This window comes from Phocoena sinus, chromosome 2 (genome assembly GCF_008692025.1).
Source record: "Phocoena sinus isolate mPhoSin1 chromosome 2, mPhoSin1.pri, whole genome shotgun sequence".
In the NCBI taxonomy this organism is placed as follows: domain Eukaryota; kingdom Metazoa; phylum Chordata; class Mammalia; order Artiodactyla; family Phocoenidae; genus Phocoena; species Phocoena sinus.
The window spans coordinates 48,152,349-48,166,098 of record NC_045764.1 but is presented as its reverse complement, the minus strand read 5'-3'; positions in this window follow the sequence as shown (position 1 = coordinate 48,166,098).

The following is a 13,750-nucleotide window of genomic DNA, read 5'->3' as shown; positions in this document are numbered from 1 at the left end:
CGAGCCTCAGCTCGCAGCCCCGCCCGCCCCGGCGGGTGAGCAGACAAGCCTCTCGGGCTGGTGAGTGCCGGTCGGCACCGATCCTCTGTGCGGGAATCTCCCCGCTTTGCCCTCCGCACCCGTCACTGTGCACTACTCCGCGGTCCCGAAGCTCCCCCCTCCGCCTCCCGCAGTCTCCGCCCGCGGAGGGGCTTCCCAGTGTGTGGAAACTTTTCCTCCTTCACAGCTCCCTCCCACTGGTGCAGGTGCCGTCCTTATTCTTTTGTCTCTGTTTTTTTCTTTTTTTCTTTTGCCCTACCCAGGTACATGGGGAGTTTCTTGCCTTTTGGGAGGTCTGAGGTCTTCTGCCAGCCTTCAGTAGGTGTTCTGTAGGAGTTGTTCCACGTGTAGATGTATTTCTGGTGTATCCGTGGGGAGGAAGGCAATCTCTGCGTTTTACTCTTCCGCCATCTTCAAGGTCCCCCTGAAGTTATTCATTTTATAGATTAGTGATGTCTAAAGTTTCAGTAAACTACAGAATTCCCCTAGGATTCCAACAGTTAGGAGAGCCCACAGCAGGGTCTTTGCTTTTCAAGATGTTCCTTGGCATAGAATCTGGGAATCATCAGAGCAGATATGAGAAAGGACTCATACTTCGTCCAGATACTCTAGGTTATTCCCTATTGAGTCCTTCTGGAGAAAAAAAAAAAAAAAATCCTAAAATGGTTGTCTAAAGGGACAAAGTAACTCCAAACTTAGGAACTTAAAGTAAATTAGAAATGGGGCCATAGCCAGAAAGCCATCACAAGAGAGACAATTTGGGGGGCAAGCAATATAGTAAACATGGCTACCATTACTGACAGCTTCATACGTATTTATTTCATTTAAAGTTTTATAATTGCCATGCCAGCTCTATGAAGCTAGTACAGTTATCCCCACTTTCAGCTAAAGAAATGGAAAAATAAAAACTGAGTAAAATGCCTAAGGTCACACAGCTTGTATGTGAGGAGAGAAGAAGAGAATCTGGACCCAGGTCTACATGACATCAAGGTCAATGCTATTTAAGGACTCTGCCTCATCTCATATGTGTCAGGTTTAGAGTTCCATGATGAATACCACAGGATCCGAGGGTTTGCTCCATGCTGAATATGACACTTTTGCACTAGTAAGAGTTGACTCTTAGTTTGTCTTGGGGGATAAGATGAGACAGGAAAAAGCCAAGTTATCTCCAGTTATCTTTAAGAAGAATTTCTAATAAAATACACTTCCTGTAGCTTCGTGTAGCTGGGCTACTTTCAGACTTGCTAGGACTTAGTTCTAATATTTACTTTTGTTTTTCTTGATTTGAAAAAGCCTTATCTTGGAGTAAGGGTAGATGGTGTTATAACAGATTCATCAGGCAAACACAGCTCCACACGACACAGGTCAGGATTTCTCTTTCGAGATTGGTTGTATCTGCTTGACTCCAATCCTCTACCCTGCAAACAATCAGAGATGATTTTCTGCCACAACAAACAATGGCTAAATCTCCCCTTCTGCTTCAGCTGAAAAGAAATCACAAACTATAGCCAGGCAGGTGCCCTCCATGTTTACGTCACTCACCAATTTTCCTTGCAATCTAAAACCATTTGCCCCAGAGCTAGCTCATGTGCAATATTCTATGATTCAATATTTCAATTGTGTGTCTCTGACATGTTTTTTCTTGTCCACATGAAACCTGAGTAAATTACAATGAGCTTTGAATAGAATTGTCAGAAAGTAGTCTACCAACTTCCACCTCCTGCCCCAAGATCAGGCATCCTGGGACAGAAGACAGCCCACCACCCTCATTCTACTACTAACCATTATTAATCATCTACCTTGCAAAAAACACAGTGTGACAAGAAACTCTGGAAATCTTCATTATCTCCACAGTTTTTTCCCAAGTAGAAATAGCATTTAACTCTAACAAGCTGCTGTTTACCAGTCCTATTAAATTTCAAAGTGTTAACCCTCCTCTCAATATTCCAGAGAGTATTTCAGAGGAGGGTTGCTCTACTTCTGTTCGGTTCTCTCTGTCCTGAGATTCAGAGAAGAGATAGCATACAATCCACATAGGCAACATTTTGAGATTTGACACCATTCTTATTTTGTTTTTTTTTTTAAAAGAATCTAATCTATATGATTGATATTCTTATTAGGCTAGTGTCTATCATCAAAATGATATTAATAGTAGAGTCCTAAATGAACATTAATGGTATTTCGTATCCAACAGAGCCATCTATCTATCTATGGATCTCAAAGACCACTAATATGATTCTTAAGTAAGTTCAGAGAGTGGAGAGAAAATAGGGAAATGAAGAAGTGTGTAGACATGAATAAAACCCTCAGCACCAAATGTTCCTGTGTCTACATGGACCTTGAAAATAAAACTTTTCTCAACATCCTGGGGCAATGTTTTTCTATTTTTCCTATTTAGTCTCATTGTTTTGCACCTGTTAAAAAGAAAGGCCTAATGGGCAGTGTCAGGAGACCTGACCTCTAGACTAAGCTTTATCTAGTAATTGTTGTTTCACCCTGGTTCTATGGCTTAATCTCTCTGACACTCAGTTTTCCCCCTAAAATTAGGAGGTTACATGAGATCAGTCATTCTCAAGGTGTTATCAACAGAACCATACATATGGTTCTATTTATGTGCTGCTGGGGTCACAAAAAAAAATGGAATAGGTCAAGAGAGAGCCTAAGTAGGCATGGGTTGAAAAATCCCTTATTGACCTTCTTTTATCATCATTTATATTGAGGTGCCGTGTCAGATTCCATTTGAAAATTGAATTCAAGTACTAAAAAACATGCGTTACCGTGAGTTAGATGAGGTTTAAGGACAAAATCCCTATGATGCCAGTACCTTCAGGGTATAAGCACAGTAGTGGGTGCATCCCAGGAGACATGTGATTATAGAAGATGAAACACAGCCTAATTCTTGATAAACAAAGTCATTTAATCAGAAGGATCTGTGAACAATAGAGCCATGTGTGTGAGAACAAGGCATCAGGACTATGTTTAGGTGTTGACAGATCCTGACCTGAAGCAGAAGAGACCAAGGAAGACACAATATAAGATGAAGAAATTTCTTGGAGACCCAAGTTGTGAACTAAGTGCTAAATATACTAATCAGGATTTTGTTTCCTCTGAAGGGCAATCATTGTAGCATTCCAAATTTTTAATTAAGTTTTTATGAGGCGGTATCCCTCTCCCCCAAATCACGATCCCTTTACAAGTCAAATACGGTTTTTCTACACACTTCTAATTATGTCCAGTGCTCTCAAAAAAAAAAAAAAAAAAAAAAAGCCATAACACCTACTTTGAGCTTCTTAGAAAATCGTTGGCTGTATCAGGTATATGTAAACACTCTAAGGTAATAGCTATGCTCCAGAAATATTTTGCGCTAATCAATCTTACTTTAATCATATTTCTCAATTGTTCTTGGTGAAATTTCAACTTCAACTCTGATTCACTGTCAACTGGCTGGTGTGGAAGTAACTCTGTTAACCTATCTTCCCAACATACACACTTCCTAATAAAAGATGATCAAAAGATATGGAAGGTGTAAAACAAGAATTTAATATGGAGAGGAGTGACATTTGAGATTGGAGTGGGCTGAGAGACCATTGGAGAAACTCAATGGGAATGGGAAGCAACTTTCTAGAAAGAATTGGAAGACCAGTAAAAAGAACAGAGTCCTAAAGTTAACTTGTACTAAAGTAAATAAAAGGTCCTCTTCTCCAGGGACATAAGAGTGAGCTCCTGAGATGCTTGTATGTCTTGGGTGGGAGGAGAGAATGAGCAGGTTACCATTATTATGCATGTAGCATCTATTCTCTAAAAGCTGGGAAGTGAGAAGATTGGAATGTGAGCCTTCAGTACTGGAAGCAGGGCCAAGGGAGTGGTGGGATTAGACTGCAGTTCAGCTAAATGGTTTCTCCTCAACTCAGAGATTGTTTCTTTTGGAGTCCCATGAAAGCTGAGAATAAAGCACAGCTCTTGTCTCAGATGCCCCTATGGCCAAAGGCGTGACAGCAATTCAGGTAAGGAGTCTTGCAAACTGTGTTTGAAATTATTGATATAATTATTGTATAAGAATGCATGTTGGGCTTCCCTGGTGGCGCAGTGGTTGAGAGTCCGCCTGCCGATGCAGGGGACACGGGTTCGTGCCCCGGTCTGGGAGGATCCCACATGCCGCGGAGCGGCTGGGCCCGTGAGCCATGGCCGCTGAGCCTGCGCGTCCGGAGCCTGTCCTCCGCAACGGGAGAGGCCACAACAGTGAGAGGCCCGCGTAACGCATAAAAAAAAAAAAAAAAAAAAAAAAGAATGCATGTTGTCTATTCAAGATACTCTCAGATTTGCTGGGAAATAGAAATAATCCCCCCAATAATAGTCCATGAACTTAATTACATAGGGGGATTTATGCAAGATTGCACAGATTATGGTGCTACATGTAAATAAATATTTAAATGCACAGTGTGAACTCCTACTTATAGGATGCCAGCAGTGAAGTGAATCCCTTTGTGACATTCTTTGAAAACAATTGGAAGAATACATAGAGATGTGGGAAATATTCAAAATACACTGTTATATGGAAAAAAATCACATTATAAAATAGTACCATAGAATGATCTCGAATGTAGTTTGTATACACACACACACACACACACACATGCACACAATAATATACGGTTACTGATTTTTATTAGCTATAGATTTATGAAAGGATATCTGTATTAGTGGTGATTCCCTTTGTGTGGTGAGATTTTCTATCATGGATATGTATTATTATTATAATTAGAAAACAGAATGTGACATTTACATTTTATAGATTCATGAGCTAGCTGTCCTCAGAAAGAAGTGGGTTAAAAATACTGCCAGTTTCCCAACTCACTTCTTGGAATATTTTCCTGGGTATTTTGAAGTTCATTTATTTAAATATTTCTTCAACCATGTCTCTTCCTTCCACAGAGGACTGGAGGTAGAAAAAAATTTACCTACATAGACATTAATATCTTCCAAAACACACATCATTATTTATCAAGAGCTGTCTGAGAAAAAAACTATAGCAAATGGACACAAAACTTAGTTCTGAGTTTTCTAGTGGTCACAACAAATAGAAAAATATATCCTGAAGAATTCATCAAGAAATATACCAAGGGAATTCCCTGACAGTCCAGTGGTTAGGACTCCGTGCTTTCACTACTGAAGTCACAGGTTCAATCCCTGGTCTGGGAACTAAGATCCCACAAGCCACGTGGCACGGCCAAAAAATAAAAATAAATAAAAAATAATAAATAAGGAAATAAATAAGAAACAAACCAAATCAAGAAACATAAACTGTTTCCTTCCCTGACCTTATCATGGAGCAGAGGGTGGGGTGGGGGTAGACAGTGTAAAAATGTAAGTAAAATGCAGGATATGAGGTTGGGAGAAGAGAATATCAGGTGAACAATTCTGGAAACTATCTAGTTAAATTTACCTCATGCCAATTAGACAAAGGGTTTCCTGGCAATTTGCCAAAAGCATAGTTCTCTTTGCTAATAATCCATAATTAAAAAAAAGAAAAATCTCTGTTTCACTGACAGAGAGAGTATTTTGTAGGATTAAGCATTTGTCTGTAGACCAGAATCCCTGGGTTTGAATTTCACTGCCATCACTTACTCATTTGGTGACTTTGGGTAACTTATCCAATGTCTTCAAGGTCTATGTCCTCATTTATGGAATGTCAATGGTAATAGAATCTATCACAAATGGTGAAGATGAAATGTGTGACGGTTCATTTTATGTGTCTCCTTGACTGGCTATGGGGTACCCAGATTAAACATTGTTTCTGGTTATGTCTGTGACAGTGTTTTCAGATGAGACTAGCATTTGAATTGCTGCACACAGTAAAGTAGATTGCCCTCCCCAATGTGGGTGGGCATCATTGAATCCACTGGGGGCTTGAATAGAACAAAAGGTGGAAGAAGGCAGAATTCACTCCTTTTAGCTTCTCGCTTGCCTGTTTGAGCTGGGACACCTCATCTCATCTCATCTGACCCTTTGGACTTGGACTGAATTACACCACCAGCTTCTCTGGGTCCCCAGCTTTCAGATTGTGGGACTTCTCAGTCTCCAGCATCACATGAGCCGACTCCACGTAATAAAACATTTTTCACTCCTACTGATTCTGTTTCTCTGGAGAATCCAGACTGATAACAAAATCACAAAGTGCTTAGAACATAACAAGGATTGTATAAATGCTATCATCTTCCTTATCATTACCACCATCACCAAACAGAGCTACAGAAAAACACCATGAATAACATAACTTTGACTACAGAGCTACAGAAAAACACCATGAATAACATAACTTTGACTACAAGTTGGGTGACATTTTAATGGAACCCATTTACTTCTTGAACCATGGGGCCACCTAGTCCTACTAGAGCAGCCCAATCATGCACAGAAGTTTCTGTCTTCCAGTTGTCCTTGGGATTACACGTGACTTAAACTCAATCCCAGTTTCACGGGTATTTTTATCATGACTCTATCTATTGACCCTATACCAATTTTAAGAAGTATTTTAAAAACTTATATTGAACCATCCTAAATCTCTTCTCATTTCATTCCACCTACTTGCTGGTTCCTTTCTCAAGTGTCCAATGGCCATCCTACCACCCTCTTTTCTCAAAACACACACGCACGGACGCACACACACACACACACACTGCCTCATTCTCTGAACAGATTCAAACATCCTGAGAATTCACCAAGAAATGGCCCTTATTCCACAAACTCTAGTACTATTTGAAGAAATTCAAAATAGTTACAGGGCAGAAGGATCTTTTTAAGAAGAACCCACATGATTGTGGGGTGTGTGTGTGTGTGTGTGTGTGTGTGTGTGAATGTGTAAGAGAGATGGTAGGCCATAATTATCCCATAATTTTGCAAATATATGCTCTAGGATGATAATTGCCATGGTCAACCTGCATTCCCACCATGTATTCCTACTGATAGATGAAAGAATCATCATTCATCATAAATGATATCAGATCTAATTATTCTTCTCTTGTTTTTTTCTCCATGAATTCAATGTTCAGTTAAAATTTGAAAACATTGTTTTCAACGTTTAGAAATAAAAGACAGTGAAATTGCCTCCATTTTCAAGATGCAAAAACTGAGATTCGGTGGCAAGCTGACATTTCTTTGCTCCTTCTAGCCACTATAATTATACAGCCACAGGAACTGTCCCCAGCAGGCTGATGTGGGAATCAAGCTAGTCTGAGAATCCACAGACCTGGATCCTGGCCACTGCTTTGGCAAGAACTACCCATGAGGATTTCAGACCTAATTTTACCTTTCTGGGTCTTAGCTTCCTCCTCTGTAAAGACTGGGGAGAAGGGAGGATTACAGGATCACCCATGCTTCGAATTTTAAATTTATCTGATTTATTTACTCCAGGATATCCTTTGTAATTTTTTTTTATTTGTTCTCTGATTTAGTGTTTTGACCTCAATCCTAGTTTTCATAAATGTTCATTTATATTAATACATTAACATTCTCCTCTACTAATTTAGTTCAATATTTCAAATAATATGACTAGGAGAAATATTTCATTCAGGCTAAAAATATCATGTTAATAAACAATTAACATAGTCTAATATACCACTGTCCAAAAACATCCATACAATTACATGGACATATTTTTAAAGGAAAATATATTGGTAAGGGGAATTTGAGTTAAAAATGATTGGGTATTCAGCCAAGTTTTACTGAAGATAAACCCTGTTTTGCTTTTCCCCCCTCCCCCCGGAGTGATCCTACACGGGAGGCCTGCAGATGCCGTATTTCAAATCATAGGAAATTGCAGCTTAGGAAGCACTCTCTCCCCGTGGGCTCAAATAAAATTTCCTAAAGACTCCAGATCGACCACAGGCAGGAAAGGAATTGTAAATGCTCTGAAAAGGAAATCTCTCTGTTACACTAGGATGACATTCACGATCCTTTCCTCCTCTCCAGATCTCCATGCAATGTTTCATCACTGAGATTCTGGCCATTAAATCCACAGGAACCCTGTCCAGGAGCCCTGAATCCCGTCTGCTTCAGAACTATGCAGAGTACCCACCCTCAGAGCTCAGAACCAGCTTCCTCTGCAACTTCACCAGTCTGTTGTCAAACTGTCCCTTTTTGCAGTGAATGAGAGGTATAGAGAGGGAACATATTTCTGTAGTGGATTGAAATAAACCACTTTTTTTCTAAATAGTTTCAGTTTTAAACTTTTTGATATTTAGCCACTTCACTTATAATATTTCAACTATTTTGGTTACTTTTTTTTCTTTGCTCCTTTCCTGGACAAATGGTTATATAGGACTTTTCTTAATTTATTTTAAAATTTTTCATACCTGTTCTGAAATAAAGTATGATACACACCAAAAAATAATCTTCCTATTCAAACTCAAGGACCATGAGCTTTTTTATATTTCACATAAAATAAAGCCATTTAAAAATTTCTGTCAAGTAAAATTTAGGCTCAATCAGCACTCAGAATCTATGTTGCCAATTAGACTACAGTACATTTTACAATGTGAAAAAATGTTCAGGAGGACAGATAGACATAACATGGAAAAACTCTGTAAGATTAAAGAAACATAATTGATGCATTTTTCAGTCTGCAGCATTGATTTCTATTTATTATTACAAACTCTTAAAAACACAAAGATTGGATGTCAATGTTTTATTCTGGAAGCATACAATTGAGGAAAGCATTACCTGCATGACTTACTTTATAAAACTTGTTTACCAGAACTGGACTTGCACATTCATTTCAAAGGACTTTGAAGTGAGAGGGGAAAAGATGATTCAAGGATTTTTCTTTTCCTTAATGCTTTACTTTTGAGATTTACCAGACTTCAGTTAAATAGATGCCTTCTTGACAACCAGGAATCTTCGTAATATGAGTGAAGTGGCAAAAGTTGAGTTTGCCTAAACTTCCCTGTAGGCAGAGTGGAGCTCTGTGCAGGGCCAGTTTTATCAAGCACAGCTAGCTGACTTTGAAAATTCCTTCTGAGGAGCAGTGATCAGCAGACCCTTCTTACATTCATCTAATTTCCAAGCCTTGATGTGACATATGAAATAAGAAGAAAATGACAACAAAAATCAATGTGTCTAAATAGTCTTGCTTCAAAACATACCTGTCACTGGCTTAACTCAGAAATTGGGTGGGATATTAGATCTGATATCTTTTTTTTGTTTTTGTTTTGTTGTTTTGTTTGTTTCAGAATTTCTTTTAGTACCTGAAGGGAGAAAAAGGCAGAAAACCTCTCTTTAGCTTGCAAAGAGGGGAGTGTGCCTTATTAGAAAGAATTCAAAATTATAAACACACAAAATATTCAGTACCTACCCCTTCTTTCATTGGGTTTTTATTCTTTTCTCTATCAACATGCTTGTGATTAAAATCAATCCAGTTACATCACAGTGGGATCATGGGCTTTTAAAAATATTAACTAAAATAAATCTCTAAAAAGTTAACTTATATATTTTAAGTTATGAAAGTATAACATATTGGAGATTATGGCTTTATAACTCTGATAGTTTTACCGTTGCAATTTATAGATAGGAGAAAACTAATATTAGACTGAATTTTGAACACATTTATCTTCTATTAAATTTTCTATAAAATAAGGTATAAAATCATACATTTCTATAAACTATTATTTCTCTATTTTATATAACATTTTCCTTGTCACTAAGTCTCTATATAGATAACATAAAATGTAAGATTTAAATAGTCCTCTGAAAATTAAATACTTTGCTTTAGTCTATATATACAGGTTTACTCTGTATATTATAAAGTTTAAAAATTACTTAGACACTTTTCTGACACACTTTTAACAAAACAGTTACTACATCAAGAAAAATTAGCATTCATAAACATATTGTGATCTTTTATGAGTCTTTTTTGAAACATACAACGTGCCAAAAATATTACAAAGATGATTGTCTACTTTTAAACAAAGCAGTAAAAGGCATTCAAACTCCCATTCACACATAAATGCATTTCCTTTTCAAAGGATATTTACCCTTTAAGGGGACATTTTTAACCTTGTGACACCATAAAATTCCATGCATGCAGTTATTTGTTTTTATTTTTCTGTCATTCATTCTTGATCAGATATTTTCCATGGGTTTTATCATGTTATTCATATAAAGGCATAGTTTTAATAGTTCATTTTAATCCCTTGATTAATAGGAGACAATCTGTTTAAAAATAATATTAGTGTTGGCATTTTGTAATGAATTACAAAAGCTGAGCAGACATGCTCTTTTGAGCCTTTTTGAATTTCCTTTCAAAATGTGCTGAACTCCCCAGTATTTGGTCAAATCTACGTGGTTTTAACATTAGCTAACCATTAAATGAACTTTCAAATCTGAGAACAGTGTTCGCTTGCAATGGGTGATATGGTGAGAAAGGGTTCAGATCAAGAATTCAGAATTTCAGGCCCCGCGATTACAGTAGCTGGCAAGGGAGAACCAAATGCCTGCTGTCTGGAAGACCCTGGGCATTGCAAGTGCTGCTAACAGTCTCCAACCAGCTGATTTTAAAAGACCAAAGGTTCTTTCTAAAGTGGTAATAGTTACAGATTTGCTACCTAACAGCGGCATTAGCCCAAAAAAGAGGCACTATCCTGACAACTTACAATGAAACTTTTCTGTGATACCAGATCTATAAGGCTAAAAAATATTGACTGTTCAAGATTTTTCCTCCAAAACTAATATTATAAATGGCTGACCTATAAAATACGTTTCCTTGGAAGAGAAAAACATTTTTAAAATATTCTGTTTTTGAAAGTACTTAGTAAAAGTTATTTTTTAACTCTCAAATATGTTCAAAATTTACAATAATAAAACTCTAGGAGAAAGAAATGATCAAATGTTTAATATGATCATACAATTTGTTTCTAACGTACCTTGTAAACAGCTAGACCAGCCAGCATCTAATACCATAGGAAAAAAAAAAAAAAAAAGGTGTGTTTTTTAGAGGGATGAGAGAGGTGTACACCCTAGAAGAACAAACCAGAGGTCTCTGAAATTCGAAAGGATACATTTCAACCATCAACAGTCAAATGACAATTAATATTTGTGAAATATCATCTCAAAAACAATTTTGTTCATTGTTTATTTTGTAAAACTGGCAGAATAACTTATTCTACATCATGTTCTAAGTGGTACTTATAAAACATACTGGGACGCGGCACTGTTTTTGACATATTGAGGGTCAATTGTGTGAAGAACCAAGACAACAAACCCAATCAAACAGCAGTAAATGGAGGTCTTTGTCTTTAAGTTATGAAGAATGTGCATATATTTGATCCTGACAGCCAGTAGTCCTGCAGATTTCCGGGCATAAGACAGATGGCAGTGCAACCAAGCTAGACTCCAGACCTTCCCTCTTTCCCTCTGGGTCTAACTCCTATTATCCACTTGTAAATTAACCTGTCAATTTATCAATCAACACCATCTTGATTCTCCCCTGTTCCGCAGCCCAGCCTTGCAGTGAATTTGCCTCGTAAATAACTGGGAGCCCCGTGTTTGTTAGTATTGTGAATGAGTTTATTATCACTTTGATGGCTGCTATGAATCACAAATGCTGCTGAGAGGCTGATAAGAAAAAAGTACATGCACACATTAACAGGGTTGAAACTATTTTAGAGATAAAAGATGGAGTAACTGTGATAGCAAATCATTTAAATTGAAAAAAATGACTAAAAATTGTATTTGTGTGTGTGTGCGCCTGTGTGTGTTGGACAACCCCCTGCTTAAAGTAAAAGAGAGAGAAATGAATCGACTTTCATTTGCACTGTTCAGAAAAAGTATCTGCAGGACGACCCTGGTGGACAGCAGTGTGCCTCCAAGGCCCTGTAGGACAACAGCTTTATTTAATGGTCTGGGTGCAAATTTCAGAAAACACCAGCCTCTATTCTTTACAACCCGTTGGCCAGGTTTACACTTTAGATGCTGCATGGGAACTTTAAAGAGAAGAAAACAAAATCTAAAGTTATGTGTGTGTATTTATATATATAATTGTATTTGAGTAATATACAAAAGTGTAGCAGTATCTAGTAAGCAAATGAGGCTGTTTGGTAAACTTAATACATTAATAAACAATTAACATTAGAGTGCTAATTATTTTGCTTCACCTGTTGTCATTGAAAGAGTTCCTTATTTGATATGTAAAATTACACTTATGTAATTTGAAGTTAGAAATTCTTCACCAAATGCTATGCATGTTAAAATACATGTGTAATTATGAGACTGCACATTTTCTACAATTTCTAATATCAGTTTTTCTAAACATTATTATTTTATATTTAAAATCATATTAATATAAATCAATGATTTTATAGATTACACAGCATCATATTCTGATGATTAGGAACTATATTATTATATTAACTCAGATTATATTTGGAAAGACTACACTAACTATAAAACTACATCTGATCATGTACATAACTTTACAGCAATTTTCAGTTTGTAGCAAGTAAATGTAAACAAACTTTTTAGGTTCACATGTGTTTTCTTTAAAAGCACATTTAATGTCTTATTAAATGTATATTGCATTTTAAAACACAGTGAGACTATTTCTTGCAATAGTTCCAATTTGGCGCCTGGCTTGTTGGAAAAGTTTCTAAATGTGGATCCTAAATACAAACAACAATCACATTACAAAAATAATGTGTAATATAATTATTATGTTTTCATTATGTAACATGTGTGCCATTTGTAGGTGATTTTAAAATACGAAGACTTCCTGATAATGTTATTTAGGTAGAACATCATGAAAAATATTGTGAGGCGTGCCACATGTGTAAAGTTCTCAAGCTTGTATGTCAGTAACAAGCTATTAGTTGTCACATGGGAAATACTTTGGTACATTTAAGGCAGTACGTAAAAAGGAATATTCCTTGAACATTATTATACCCAATATGTCATCAGTAGAAATGTGATAAAAAAATGAAACTATTTGTTAGAATGCAATTTAGAGAACCCGATAGGTTGTCCATTTTGTTCAGTTTATAATTAAGATAGTGTTTAAATCTGAAATGAATTCTATATATGCATGTTCAATAGGCTATAGCCCAACAATAAGAATGGAATCACATCTCATTTTATTGTAAATTGTGTAATAAGTGATAAGGTAAAAAGGAGAGCTAAAATCCTTCCAGCAAAAATGAAACAGAGCGACCTCAATTGCCCTAATTCATTCTGCTTTTCTTCCTTTTTTTTTTTTTTTAAAGTCTCTTCATTTTCCCTCTGTTCACATTATTAGCTTACACATGAGTGCATTATTAGAAAATAACAAAGCCAAACAGGGAGACTTGGAAGGAACGGGAGATAGGTTCCTTGGACAGCTGAAAGGTATTCTCGTTTCATTTGTTAGGAGTTGCAAAAATAGTTTTATAGCCAGGGAGGGACAGTGACCTTTCTCTTTCAACAAGCTTGGTGGTTGGTCTTTTGATGGAAAAACTAGGGGATACAACATCTGGTAATTTGTGTTACTGAGCTTAGCTGAGGTCTTAACGATGTAAGCAGATTATTCTTGAAGAAGAACAAAAAAAATTCCGGAAGACGCAATGGACTATTTAAAGTTATTAGGCAGTGCATTCTAACACTTCAGAACTCTTTTCTGATTCATTTTCCCTTTAAAGCTATGCGTTCCAAGCAATTTTTCTTTTTTTTTCAGGTCTACCTCCTTCCAATCCCA